The following is a 14,764-nucleotide window of genomic DNA, read 5'->3' as shown; positions in this document are numbered from 1 at the left end:
AACCAAAAAACAAAAATACTCCTGTCACTTCTTTTGCAATAATTCCACAATCTTGAGGAAAATTGAATTTTGGGGAAAAGAATAGTCCACACCCTCTTATAAGCTTGAGAGGGAGGGACAATGACTGTAAAGAATGTCTTTTAATTGTGGTTGGACTGTAGTTATATTAAGAATTGCACAATTAATTCCCACTATCAAATTAAACTGGTAAACGGGCCTAGATTAAAAACACAAGTTTGCTCTGCTTATTTTCCTCAGTTATATACAAAGTAACAATAAATTCAGCTTGCCATAACTACTGTATTGTTACTTTGGAGGAAAAAAATATTTTTCTGTTTCTCAATATTTCATATTGAGATGATCAAGACCATGCTCAGTGATATATGTATTTGTAGGGCTGTGGCTGTGGTTAAAATAAGCACCTAATTTAGTAGACTATAACCCTTAGAAACTTAAAACACAAGAATTTTTCCAACTGTGACAGGGTGTGTCTCTTGAGTAGGGTAGAGGCTAAGAGACAGAGAGGGGTACAGCCTGCAGCAGGAAATGCACCTGACTGTCAGAATCTGGGAGGATCAGACAGCCTCAGAATAGCATTGGAGACAGTGCCCAGTGGTAGCAGTGAGGTAGGGATTCTTGAGGCACAACGGAAAGATTATAGATGGTAGATGGCCATGGCTTTAAGAGTCTATCTCCACTGGCCACAACAACATTGGCAGTCAACATTTGCAAGGTCTCTTTAATTATGCCAGTGACCAGAGCTGGCCTCTTGGATTGGGCTAGAACGACAACTGATAAGCTGCCCTAGCCTCCTTTGGGAATCCAATGATAAAGCCACAGCAGCAGCAGCAAGAGCCAGAGCACAGCTTTGACCTGCAGCTCCTGCCCATCAAAGAGCTTGCCCTGTCTGCTCCCACTGACAGGCAGATAAATACAGAGATCTGTCGGCAAGTACATATTTATGTATATCTACGGCTCCTTCATACAAACCTACAGAGAATGCATAACAACTTCCAGTGGTGTAACACATTCACCCACTAATGGGGTGAGACCCATTACTCACAAATGGGTGAAAAGAAGCATCAACATTCAGGTCTTAACCCCAGTTTGTGGGCAGAAACCTGTCATTCCATTGCAGGCCGATAGGTCTCCTATTCAGACAATCCTTGTTTAATTTTCTAAACACCCTTCCTCTAAATGGTGCTACTCCACACTGTGCAGACAGACAGGCTTGACAAGCAGAGCCATCAATTTTGCATTCCCTATGCTAACTGCTGGGAAAAATTAGACCTAGTATATATCTGGGACTGCTGGCTGGGGAGGCAAAAGAGTTTGATACTTAGGAGGTATTTTCTACATTAGAGACTCAAAACTTCATGGAGGGTTGTCCCTGTTCAAAATACATATAGGTGGGGGCACCTGGGTGGCTCAGTCAGTAGAGCATGTAGACTTTTGATCTTGGGGTTGTGAGTTAAAGCCCCACATTGGGTACAGAGTTTACTTAAAAAAATGCATGAAATCTGGAGTGTCCAAGAAAGTATACCGATGGTCTACCATGGGGCATACATTATGCTAAACCCAAAAGATAGAAAAGTAAGTCCTGGTCTTATCTAAAAGGAGATCTGAGTAGGCAAAAAAACCCCAAAAACCAAAAACCAAAAAAGAAACAAACAAACAAAAAACCAAAACACCCTCAAATAACTATAGCATTAAATGGGGCACTTACTTTAAGAATAGAACATAGTAATACGTACATACAATTTTTGGTCAATGGAAAGTTGAATATAGGTGTGATACGTTGGCAAAATGGTTACTCTTCAAGAAGTGTCAGAACTGTCCCATGAAAGGCCAACTGGATACATGATTGATAGTGATGGGTGACTAGACACACAGCAAAGCACACATTAATGAGCATTGTTTCTCATAACGAAGTGTGAGAATTCCTTTGGTGTCTCTGAGATTGCCTCAGGTCTCAGAAGGTGAGACTTCACCTCCAGGGTGAAGACAAAGCTTAGAATGGTCTTGAGATTTCTGCTAGCATATAGTCTGTCGGTATTGATCTAGCTGAACTGAGGAAGGGAGGGAGAAAATGGAGGAAAAGGTTTCTATTGCTATTTAGGAGTCAGTAGTGAGAGCCGGGAACTATGTAGAACTTCCCCATGGGGGCAAAAAAAAAATATAAAAAAGCACAGAGATGGACAGAAAAAAACAAAACAAAGCAAAACAAAACCACCACCACCACCACCACAACAACAACAACGACAGCAAAAATAAAAAAGAACCTTCCTCCTGAACCCCCTTGAGCAGATCAGAAATTTATATTTGAGATTTCCTGCAGAGTAGTGCATATCCAGGACTCACAAATGGGAACCCAGAGGTGTTTGTGCCCCCTGAGTTTATTCCCTGCAAATGTTGAGAGCATATTATGTTGTTCAGGGATATAATAAAGCCCTCACTGGTCAGAGGCTTGAGTGACCCTGAGAGTCCATTCTCCAATCTTGTTCTGCCTTATAAGTAGTAACCAGCTTCACTAAAATCAACCCAAAAGGTCAGGAGGACCCTGCAGTTAGGAGATATTTTCCAGTTAAAGTGATGGTTAAGTGGGACCGGGTTAGGGCTGGTAGGGAAGAGACGAGCAAAATGTTGTTAATGTGTTTCTGAAATATCACCCCCACTCCTTTAAAAAAATCTCCAGTCAGGACTACATTTGAGTTTTGATTGCTCTACATCTGAATGACTACAATTTTCTCCCAGCTGCCATCTCTGGCTGGACTCTTCTGTCTCAAACCACTCCGCACATTATAGCCAGGTCAACTCCTAAAACACTGCTTTCATTATTTTGGCTTGCTCAATTATTCAGCAAACCCTTATTGAGTCTTAATTGTACAACTATATGTTCTCATCACCCACAAAGAATAAATTCTGGATTCCATATGCCTTTCGAAATTCGTATCTTAATTTTCACCAACATGGATCTCATCTCTAATTTCATTACTTTCTGTGCACACCAACTTCATTCCCACAGCCATGCCTTCTTCCAGTTTGAAAGTTTTCTTCATTCTCACCCCTTCTTTGTTTTCTGACATCACACCACAGCAGTCTGTATTTCCTTCTTCCCAAAAGCCCCTTTTTCCTCCATTTTTCAATGCTCAGCTTTTATATATACATATACATACATAGCTAAAGCTCTCCCTCTACTATGAAGACTTCCATGTACTAGTACAGGCAACCCCAATGTGAATTCTTGTAGCAGAAACTATCTTTCTCTATTGCTCATTTTGGTGCATAATAATAATAGGCTAGTAATTTCCACTTAATTAGTTTTAGGATCTAATTACTAATCTCTGCAACAAGACTACACAAACTATAAGCTCCTTGTAAGCAGGTATTATATTTTTGATAATCAGTAACACTGTTAACTATTGTGACAGATATTAATTAAGATTATCATCATACTTGTTTCTAAATTTAAATTGTACCTCTTCCCTTTTTTAAGAGTCAAAAAAATAGTGACAATAAAGGGAACACAGTAAATATATCAACATACAATGGTTAATGATCTTCACTGGCTACAACAATGTTGCATTTCTGTTGGTTCCTCCCCTTCTCACATGCAATATTTACTATTGGACATACTCCTCCCTAATGCCAATATTGCCCAATTAAATTTTACACTAATTAAGATTTGGATGTTGTTTGCACCAACCTAGAGGTAGATCAGCTATAGGGCAACTGAGACCAAGTTCAGGATATAAGATCTCTGAAAATTCAAGGAGCTAAGGACCACTGTGGGAAGCATAGCAAATAGTTCAACATGCAGTCAGCCAAGGTTGAGTGCTACTTCTTACAAATAGAGCTTGATAGCAGCATTACTTATTATTGATATAATATTGTTATAGAGATATTTTTCTCAAAATATAACAACAACAGAAAGGGGAATGTGAACAACAGGACATGAAGATGAAAATCGAGGTCAGAACCGAGGACATCAGATTAAAATGTGAATGGATAATGAATCACTTATAAGATTAAAAATCAAATTTTGAATGGGAAAAAGGCATAGATAGAAGCATAGAGAACACAGTTCTAAAGATGGTATTCATGGTTCCATGAAGGAAAAAATGAAGCAGATAGAGGGATAAACTTACTATATCTTTTGGATATGAGTATAGAGAGGTTTAAATCAGTCAAAAAGATAAAAATAACTTGGAGAGTTTGGACTGGAAGACTGAGAATAATAGTCAGGGATAGTGAATACAGTGACCTAGGTAGAGAGTGAGAATATCAGGTAGCCAGGACTATGACCTAAGTGAAAAGGGTGTAAGTAGAACATTCATTCATTCACTCATCCTACTTTTATTTATTGAGCTTATAAAATAATTTATTGAGCTATAACGGTGAACTGATCAATAGATCTGGACTAGACTGTGCTTAACAGAATCCATAGTTAGTAAGGACTTAAACGATAAATGAGAGCAACTCAGGTGAGTAGGTAATAGGAGTGAGTCCAGCATCTCAGTAATTGTGTACCAAGTACCTAAAACCAGTGTTAAGGCTAAACTTAGAACCAAACCCACTCTGTTCAAAGTATGAATTCCTCATATAGTCTCTGCTTATGAAGATACTGAGATTAACATGAAGGTGTCGCTTAAGCCCACAGCTGGGGTAAGCAAGCCTTCCTAGGAAGATGGGGTGTGTGGGTGTGTGTTTGTATACGTGGGCATGCACACAACTGTGTAGGTTTTTTCCTAACAGGTATTAACCATAACTTTATAGGAAAGGAATAAATGATGAGGAGGATGATAATGGTGATTGTAACAGGAGCTAATGTTTGAGTGCTTCCTATATACCAGATATTGGCTAAAATATTTTTACATTCATTAGATCATTTACTCCCCACAATAATTTTATGACGATGGTATCATCATCCCCATTTTACAGATTAAGAAACTGATGTAGTGAGAATTAGGTTTTCCAAGCTCACACAGCTAGTGAGTTGGTAGAACCCAGGCAGTCTGCCCTCTTAATCACTCTGCTATGCTGCTTAAATCCAGAGGAACAATAGGAGGATTGTATTATCTCAGGTCAGAGCTTGTCTATTGTCTACATAATATCTTTTTACATTCCCATAAATATAAATGATTTGAGGATACTCTTACTAAAGCAGTAGCTCTTCTCAGAAATGTTTAACAATGGCATATTATGTTGTTCAAGAATATAATGAAACTGCAGTGGTAACAGATGAGAGGGATTTGGCTCTTGTGGACTTTAATTTTCATTATGCTATTTAAACCATAAAGAAATAGGCCAGTTGATATGGAAAGTGACAATTTTAGTTTCAGTCAGCCATGCTGTGTGGGTTCAGCTCTCTACCTCTTCCTCCTCCATTTCTCTATAGTGTGACATAAGGGCTAATAAGATGACTATAGAACACATTTACCTTATGAGAAATCACAAGTTCTATTCTTACTGTGATTTTCTTAGCCATGATAATTCTGTTGGAATTTCTTATTAAGACAGCATGATGAATCCCAAGCCCAGGGATTCATCACGAGAGGGACCAAACAAAATACCAGCACCCTCCCGGTTAAGGAAGTTTGGACTCCAGTGTCCAATTCTGTAGTGTCTACTCTTTACAAAGTTGATTGTTAACGTAGGACTATGAACATAAAATTTTCATTAAGAAACAAACAAAAATCCATACTTAGCTTTAACTCTTTCTATATAACCTGTATCTTTCCAGGTACTAAGACTATTCAGTACTATTATTTTCATAAGTGATCTGCATCAAAACAGAGAGGGGGAAAAAGTAGGGCAAAGACTTACTGGCTATAGAATGACTGCATGTGTAAGTCTAAAATCCCTACTTTCTAGCCTCAACATGCTAGAAAAACCGACCTTAAATTTGGTAGAGAATATCTTCCAAGTAGACAAATGGGAACCCCCGACCTCTGAACTCGTCAGGGATTTCTGGCCCCTTTTACCATTTGACCTTCAATGAATAATATAGCCGCTTTTGGCCCTTAGCCTGTACTAGCTACAAAGGTGACTGATACCTGCCATATTTTGGGATAGCTTATCACCTCAGCCCCTGGAGTGATTGAGTATTTATAGACACAAAGATAGAAATATAAAGCGTGTATGTATAGGCAGGAGTCCCCTAGAGGTGGCGATTAGGACCAGGCAGTAATTTTAGCTTGAAGTTCCTATGACTTAAATAGCCACTTGAGCTCTGATCTTGCAGTTTACGATGTCAATAGAACCCCTAAATGAAATTACAGCCTTCTGATACGCAGCAGGATATCCTTTCTTTGCCATGCAATGTACACGGCCGGGAGAAATTGCTCTGTATACGGAGTTCCACTAAAGCAGAATTTATCATAAGGCTGCTCTGCTAAAATATCATTATGCTGTTATTCACTGGATAACACATCTAATGACTCGGGGTGCACTTGATAGCCATGTTTCAGTGAACACAGACGCACGCCCTGATGTGAACTGGGCACTCCAGTGCTTCAAAGCACTATCGATTTCAATTCTACCATAATTTACACCTGGCTTGTTTTGCCAATAGCTTGAACCCATGCTAACAGTGGAACATACACATATGAGTATTAGAGAAATCAGAAATGAACTGTATAGCAAAAATGCATGCAGCAAACATTCTAGGATTCTGCCTTTATAATAATCTCCCTTGATGCTAATTAAGTATTCCACATGGTTTTCTCTGTTATGCATGGGGTTTCCTGTGTTAGCTCTGTCCCATGGCTGCTGGTGATAGGGAGGATAACCTCTTCCACTTGTACAAACTGTGGGTATTTTTGGGGTAGCATCTGGGTGCCAATGATCTTGGTTCCCCCATCATTTGGTACAACGACTGGCCCATGATTGCTGCTCATAATCATCATCTTCTCTAAGGCTCCTCTTCCTCTCTCTGTTCCATAAATGTCATATACCCTAAGGATCTGCTCCCTTTTGCTCTCTGTCAATAAATTTTCCTTGAGAAAAGTCCACTCCATAATTTTAACTGCTACCGTGATGGTGACAATTCAGATGACTGCCCAACTTCAGTCTTGCTGACCTATCTTCAGCTTTCCTGACTAAATCCAATTGCCTACCAGGAATCTGGATGCCCCCTTGACATCTCAAAATAAACACATTCAAAAGCAAATTTATCATCTTCCCCAGCCTACAAAACCTGCTGCTCCTCCTCTGAGCTTTCCTTGCCTAGTTGTGTAAGGCAGAAACCTGGGAGCAATCCAAAATGCCTTCTTCTCTCAATACCCAGCCCGAAGGTTATTAGATTGTGCTCATTCTGTCTCTTATCTCTTAAACGTGTCTCCTTCTCCCTATTCCCACAGTTACTGTCCTAGTTCAGGGCTTCATTGTTTCTTGTCTGAACAATTTCAGTTGCCTCCTAACTCATTTTCTTGCCCCATTCTCCCACTCCTCCAATCCATCCTCCAGCCTGCTGCCAGGGCGATCTTCCATAACACAGTTTGATCATTAACCTTCCATACTTAAAACTTTCAATGGCTCCCCAAATGCCACAAGATGAAGCTAAAACTTCTTTGCATGGTGATCAGGGCCCCACGTAATTGTTCCCGGACTACCTCTACAGCACCATTTCTCCCTCCTCCTCTGCTAAACATCAGTGACACTGATTCTCGACTCGCCATGCTATTTCCTCTTGAAGTGCCTTTGACCCTGCAGCCTTTCCTCCCTCTGACCATCTGGGAAAATCCGTCAAGGCCCAGAATGGATTCATTAGCTCTTCTGTGAAGCTTTCCCTGATCCTCTGCCTCAAGGTACATTCAGCTGAACCCACACTACTGCACCTCCAAAGTTCCTTGAACATCCTTCATTTACAATACTTAGCATATGGCATCATCCCAACTTGCTTGCTTATCTGTCTCTCCTGTGGAGCAACTTGAGGTCATGTCTTATTCATCTTCGTATTGTCCCTGACAAAGTCAAAACCCTCATGACAGCATATAAAGACCTACATGCTCAGGCCTCACCTTCTCTACATTATCCCCTACCATGCTTTTCCTTGCCTACTCTGATTCTGCCACAAACACTACTCAGTTATCAGTCAAACCTGCCAGATACATTCTCGTCCAGGACCTTTTCATTGGTGCCACTGTCAAAAATGCTTTTGCCTAGATAACTATAAAATTTGTTTCTTTGAACTTCTCAAATGCTGCCCCCTCAATGAGGTATTCTTTCTCTCTCCAATTTAAAATTGCAACTTCACCCCTCACACACACTCACTCTCTCTCCTCCTTCGTTTTTCTCTGTGGCAGTTATCACTATCCAGCACGATATCTTTGACATATGTATTTGTTTATTGTTTTTCTTCCCTGACTTAAAAAGGAAGCATTATGAAGACAGAGACTTCTGTTTGTTTTGTTTACTATAGTATCCCGGGTGTATGGCATGTGCTCCCCTATAGATACTTGTTAATAAATGCATTGATCTTTAGTTTCTAGAATAATACCTGACACAGAGTAGGGGTTCAAAGTGCTTCTTGAATTAATAAATAAATGAGTGAGTGAATGAATTAATGTTAAATCCACACTTTATGAATGTGCTAAAGAATAGTCTTTGTAATCTGATCCTCATAACACCACCAGTAAGTGTGTTGAGTGGGTAGTAGTATTCTCATTTGACAAATGAAGTAACTGTAAGGTTAGGAGCCTAAATTAAGACTGCATAGGTAGTTTAAGGTTTGCTACTCTTTTCATTTCAGTACTAAAAGGTAAAGACAATTCTTTGCACTCTGTTCATGATGTAGCTCTAACATTTATTACACTATTTTGGTTCCTCTTGACTAGGAAGGCAATTAACAGGAGGTGCAAGGTGCTAATACCTTTTATTACAATTTGTGTCTTTCCTTATGAGGTGCCTTTCATAAGACAGATCCTTTTCTTTCATTTTCAAAAGTGGATTAGGCACTCATACAATTTTGCCCCTCGGAGTGGTTTGTACATGGCTACCCAAGAGGACATCAGGCTACAAATCCTGCCAGAATGAACTGGAAGGTGAGTGTGGCACTTGTATCTTGAGGATGAACAGGTTGTTTGATGCCAAGTTTGTGCTAATGGAGGTGTCTTTAATGTGTTAACACCCAAAGGAGAACAAATTCAACAGCAAAACATTTCGGTTTTTGGCATGTCTATGGAGAGTTAACTTTCCATTGTTCAAGGGTTAATTATCCATTATGTGAACCTCTTCTCTTTCTCCCTCTGGCTGCTTACATCTAGGAATTCAGTTCACTAAAGGATAAGTAGGGAAAATAAAAAAGATGCAAATGAAACTACTACATTTCATTTATACACATTAGAAGCTCTAGAAAAGAATTTGGTGTAGGAAACAGAATTAGATGTAGTTTGAGGACTGCCAAGTTGACTGACCATTGACAACAGACAAAATCAAAGCACATTTTACACAATATCTTGTTTTTTTTTTTTCAGTTATTGTTTATCAGGGTTGGTTTGTAGGATATGAAGTTACTCCCTGAATGTACTTCATGTCAGCCAGGTGCCATGTAAGGTGCTGGAATTTCTCTTCTCCTCTGATATCCCCAGAGCACTAACGGTGCCTTAGTGTACTGTGGCTTAATGAATGAAGCAGCACCAAGAGATCCCACCAATTTCTCTACTCATCCATGAGAAACAGCTGCACTTAGCTATCTTCGCTATTATTTGCATAAAAAGAAGGGTCACTTAAATTAGTGTCTGTTAAGATAGGGCAAATGATTTGGCTGCCCTTCCTTTTGCCTCTTTCTTTATTGTGCTGTCTGGCCTCACACCCCCACTATCTGGTTCACAGGGCATTCTGAGGCAGTCTTTATGCCTGTCCATGTCTGACATCAGCCTGAGCTCCTTAGATGTTGCATCTGAAGAAAGGAAGAACCACTGGTTGACTGTAAGTGAGTAACTGGTAAGCTGGAGAGGCCTTTGGTCAATATGATACATTCTAGGTGAGTCTGGTCCTTTCAGACTCCAGGAGTGCAACAAGCTGGTATGTAGCCACCCTCAAGAGTCCTGGAAAATGGATGGAACTACTGCAAGTTCGAGACCCCATATTCTGTCAGGAATGCTCTGTGAGTTTTGGAAATTTGAGACTGTACCTCAGCAGACAGCAGCAGGTGCTATCAGCACGTCAGATCTGATATGGGAACTTAAGGGATTCAGGTAGAGAAGAATCTATTGATTTGTTTTCTGGACATAGCCCTTTTGTTATGATAAATAAGACATACACATTGCCAATGCACTGATGTATAGATACTCATTAATCACCTACTCACTGATCCTCCACGCAGACTGAGCAATTTGACATTGGTTGGAGGGAGATGAACATAAAATGTACTACCTGCCTTCTAACCACCTGTAGTTTCACATCTATAAAAAAACTTCAGTTCAAAGCAGTATATGACAAGTGCCAATGAAACCTAGAGATTTTTTTTTTTTAAAACCTAGAGATTTTAAAAATGCTATCCATGTCAGAAGGGGAAGTTAGCTTTTATTTGCATTATCATAAACAGCTTCAGAGAAACAAGTGTGACTTGGCAAGCCACGATATGGCTGGGTGTCTTAAAAAGGTGTATGAAAAATTATAGTTGCCGATGCTGATATGTAAATACAGCATCAAAGTATTTAGCGTAGAGATAAGTAACTGAGAAACTGGAATAAATTGGGACATTTTATATAAATTCATTCTTATAAAATAAAGTGAATTCATTAAATGCAGCCTCAACTTTAAGATAATTAATAGCAATTTAATTTCTTTCTACTTAATTTTAACTACTTTATACACATAACAATTATTATTTTGAGATTGTACATAATAAAATTTAGGTTTATAACCTAACATGTATATTTGATGAAGGAGAATTACTCACCTTATTGGCTAACCAAATCTCCCCTTTGGTATCTATACTGTTCATAAATATTTGTACAAAATTTCTGTGTTGTCAGTGTGATAAAATGTCAGCTACATTTCACTTAAGGTCAATCTGCAAAACCTCTGACTGAATTCCAAAGCAAGTAAGCCTAGCCAGTAGTCACTCCTGTTTTCAGTGGTTGAATATAGGTATGCCATTATGCAAGCATATATGCACTTACAAGCTAACATACATACACATTCAGATGATACAATGAATCAACCCCTTCTTTTTAACTTCTGAAAATACGTATCTTTTTAAAGGAATCATAAATATCAAAAAGCATTTTTAAATAAATAAGAACGATTTCTTATCGGTGTGATCATAAAGCGATGTCATTTTTGTCTAATTATGACTGCCTAATTAAATGAATGTAACATGCAGAAAGCACTTATAGCTAAAATGTGCACACAGGAAAATATACACTCCACAGCATACATCCTCTGAAATGACATTACAGTTTTTTGCGATGACCACTGAAAAACTGAATTACTGATAGTATGCTATTAAGGTTTGTAACACAGGCATTGAAAAAAATCAGGTATTAATACAACAATTTAAACAGAAAGAAACACATCATTATATTGCCTTTCAGAGATGAACTGATCATATTTGGACTTATATACTCCAAATTAGCCGCTGAATTCTTCCAGAGCCACATGGACCTCCAGATCTTGCCAATAATAAGGAGAATCTCTCTGGCAGGTTATATTTTTAAAATGTCATCTCTTGGGATACACTCTTAGATATTCATGTTTACCTATTCTCTGCTTAAAAATGCTCAGAAAATTTTACATATTAGATGTAGGAGATTTCAACATCAAAATGTTTTCAAAGTGTTAGAGATCCAGCCTGCCTTTGGTGTAGTCCTAAATAGACATCCTTACCAGAGACTTACAGATAATTCTCCTGGGAATCTACAGCCCGAGTGTTAACTGTGTGAAGTACAACCCACTACGTAGGTCTTGGTGGTAATGGGCTAAAAACTCGTTACATTTTTTATACTATATTTAAAAAATTTTAACACCATTTTCCTATTCAATCTTTTTCTTTAGAAAACAAGACTAATGGAAAACCCCCAAGAGACATTTTAACATACAAATAGTATGGCCATAATTAGCATGTCTAACTGAAATAGGCGAACTTTACCATTACGTACCACTGAAATGTTTATCATACCTATCCTAATAAAATGTGGAGACCGCTTCCTATCATGATGACAGGGGAGGAATTTGGGGTGCCTCACAAATCACAGGTATCGTGATATGAGCCTGACTCTGTTCTAGAGGTCATGATAGTCCTTGATGAGGCTGTAGCAGGGGTCAGCCTCTACAGAGAACTTTAGATATATGAGCAAGTGTGAGTTCTCTGGTTAAGAATCTGAATCGTCCAGAGTAGCAGACAAAATTCCAAAGCTAAGTACCAGTGGAATATGTTGGATGACTGCACCAGCTTGGACAAGGGTGCACACAGCAGGCACACACAAAACACATCTGGTTCAATGTAAAATCGACAATTGCTACAGCATTTTCAACTTTTAGGAGGAATCTACTGGCAATGCGTTAACAGCAAGGACGACTAAAACAATAAAATTAGCATCTCTTTCCAAATATTTAAGAACATCGAGTAAGCGCCCCTTAGGCTGGGTTGTGGTTCTTGAAAGTTTTAGCCTATGAGAACCATATTGGGGACATCAAAGACTCCTCCCTCCTTTCCAAAGAGCAATTTACTTCAGATGCTGCCACACACTCAAATGCTTTTATGGCCACCATGTTTTTTTGTTTTTTTTGTTTTTTTTATTATTTTTTTCACTTCTAATATTTTGGAATATGCCAGATTCTTGAAATTGGAAGAAAGACAAGAAAATATGGTAAGATCAAATATCTTTGACAAGCAGTAAAGTAGGCACCTGATGGCAAAGGGCAAATACACATTCCAGCTGAAATTCCACTTCCGGGGAGAATGTAAATTATTTAGTAAGGGCATGGAAGGCACACATTGGCTCTGAAAGCTCATCTGTTGATTCTTCTGCTAGTCTCATATCAAACAGGATGCAACCACCCCCATTCCATTCCTTCGACAACGTCCCAGAGCACACTCAATCAGAGTCTCTTATATTGAGGACAATACTATATTTGGGTTTAATACTGAGAGGACAGTCATCTAGTTTTCCTAAGTCAGGATGATAAATTTCCCTGGAACCAAATAAGGATTCTCATTGCATTCTTCTATTTGATACCATGAATGCAGAAGAATAAAGAAGAGGGTGTGACAAATAATATTTTCCAAAGGTCGGGTGAGGGGAGGTTCCTTCACATTTAAAAGCAACCAGTTCTTAGCAAAGCAATCTTTAGAAGAACAGTATTAACAATATTCCTTTGCTATGCATCTACTTTTCTTTCCTGCTTAGCTGGGGAGGTAAGTATTCTGAGCAGAATGTAAATGTCCAGAATAGAGATGAGTGAAGTTGGTAGAGAGAAACTCCAAATGAACGATGAGTCTCACTTTCATTTCCCCCTCTTACCACCGCGAGAGCTACCTCCCTACCCTCACACACTCACCTACCTTCCTCCTCCCACAAGCATGTTTGCTAGGCATGTCAAGGCTGACATCCATCGGTGGCAGCATGAAGCCTAAGCCTGCAGGATCCTCCTGAGAACGGACTCAAGGCTCTGCCATTGTCTACAGAGTGCTCTCAGCTGTGCACACTAAAATCTTCATCATTCCGTTGAATTGTTTGGTAGCGTTTAAAAAAAAAGTATATATTTTTTAAACACCCTTTATTTCCTGACTGCCTCAGAGACACCAAGAATAGAATCCTTGACACATCAAATTCTGGAACCTCACCACTCACCAGGACTGTGGTTCCTGATCCCAAGGAGTGTCGACTGAGAATCAGCACAGTCTCTTGAGAGTGTCCAGGCCTGGCTGCTAAGCTCCCTGCTCTGATTAGTTTGTCGAGTTCACAGTGTTCCAGAGTGCTGAAGCACAGAAATTAGGGAGGGGAGGTGGAAGGAAAATCACTGGAGCCTCTTACGATCTAACTTCCACTAACTGAGAGGAAATGTCTTATAAATAAACAACAGCAAGAGAAACAAAAAAACCCCATCCCGTCCTGCCAGAGGAATGTACATTATTGTCTCCCGACGGAAAACTTTACACCACACCAGAATGCAGCCATGTCTCCTGAAACTACCTCCCTCAAAACAGAAAGGAAAAGAGAATCAAGGAAAAAAAAACAACAACAACAACAACAACACACACACACCAAAAATGATTTTTTTTATCCCCTTGAATTCTGTTGGGAAGTTCATGTGAGTTCCCAGTAGACAAACTAAACGAAGCAGTTTCAACAGTGTCACTGTTCCAGGATTTCTTGCAGAGCCTGCTTATTAGCAAAATTTCATTTCTGCCCAGATCATTGCTGTGCCATCCGGACATTTTCAGAAGGGAAGTTCAGGGAAGCGGGGGAGGGTTCGACTGTGGAGGAGAGGAAGAAGAGAGGACAAAGGAACACTCCTGATGAACCGGAATGCCCTGGCCACGGCCATGAGAAAGCCGGCCCCCCCCCACCGCCCGACCACTGCTTGTTGAGGACTTGGTGATGCAGTGTGTGTAATCTACTTACTCTTTCTGCTCGGGAGGCTGAGGTTCCTACATTTCCAGCTCATGCTGGACTGTACCGTAAGCAACAAGTGAAATGAGTTCAGTGATCTCATTCTAGTCCTTCGACTCCTGTCCACATCGCTAAGCGACTGCACAGCTTGGCACAGGCCAGGATGAGTCAGCAGTCTCTGGTCATGAGAGGCCAGGCCT

The 14,764-nt window shown here is 39.7% G+C and overlaps 1 protein-coding gene across 21 annotated transcripts in view; it reads right to left on the bottom strand.

The window, feature by feature from the left end:
• ZBTB20 (zinc finger and BTB domain containing 20) overlaps positions 1 to 14,764 on the bottom strand; it is an 805,287-nt gene that overhangs the window by 278,410 nt on the left and 512,113 nt on the right. Inside the window, exon 1 of one of the 21 annotated variants that reach the window (XM_059391930.1) lies at positions 13,803 to 13,861. The exons of the other annotated variants lie outside the window; for them this stretch is intronic. The gene's annotated coding sequence lies outside the window, so the exon portion shown is untranslated. Of the gene's footprint in view, positions 1 to 13,802; positions 13,862 to 14,764 lie in introns of those variants that run through there. 21 annotated transcript variants of the gene reach the window in all.

The sequence above is a fragment of the Mustela nigripes genome, chromosome 2 (assembly GCF_022355385.1).
Source record: "Mustela nigripes isolate SB6536 chromosome 2, MUSNIG.SB6536, whole genome shotgun sequence".
Taxonomy (NCBI): Eukaryota; Metazoa; Chordata; class Mammalia; order Carnivora; family Mustelidae; genus Mustela; species Mustela nigripes.
The sequence above is the reverse complement of the archived record's forward strand: the minus strand, read 5'-3'. Positions and strand labels throughout refer to the sequence as shown.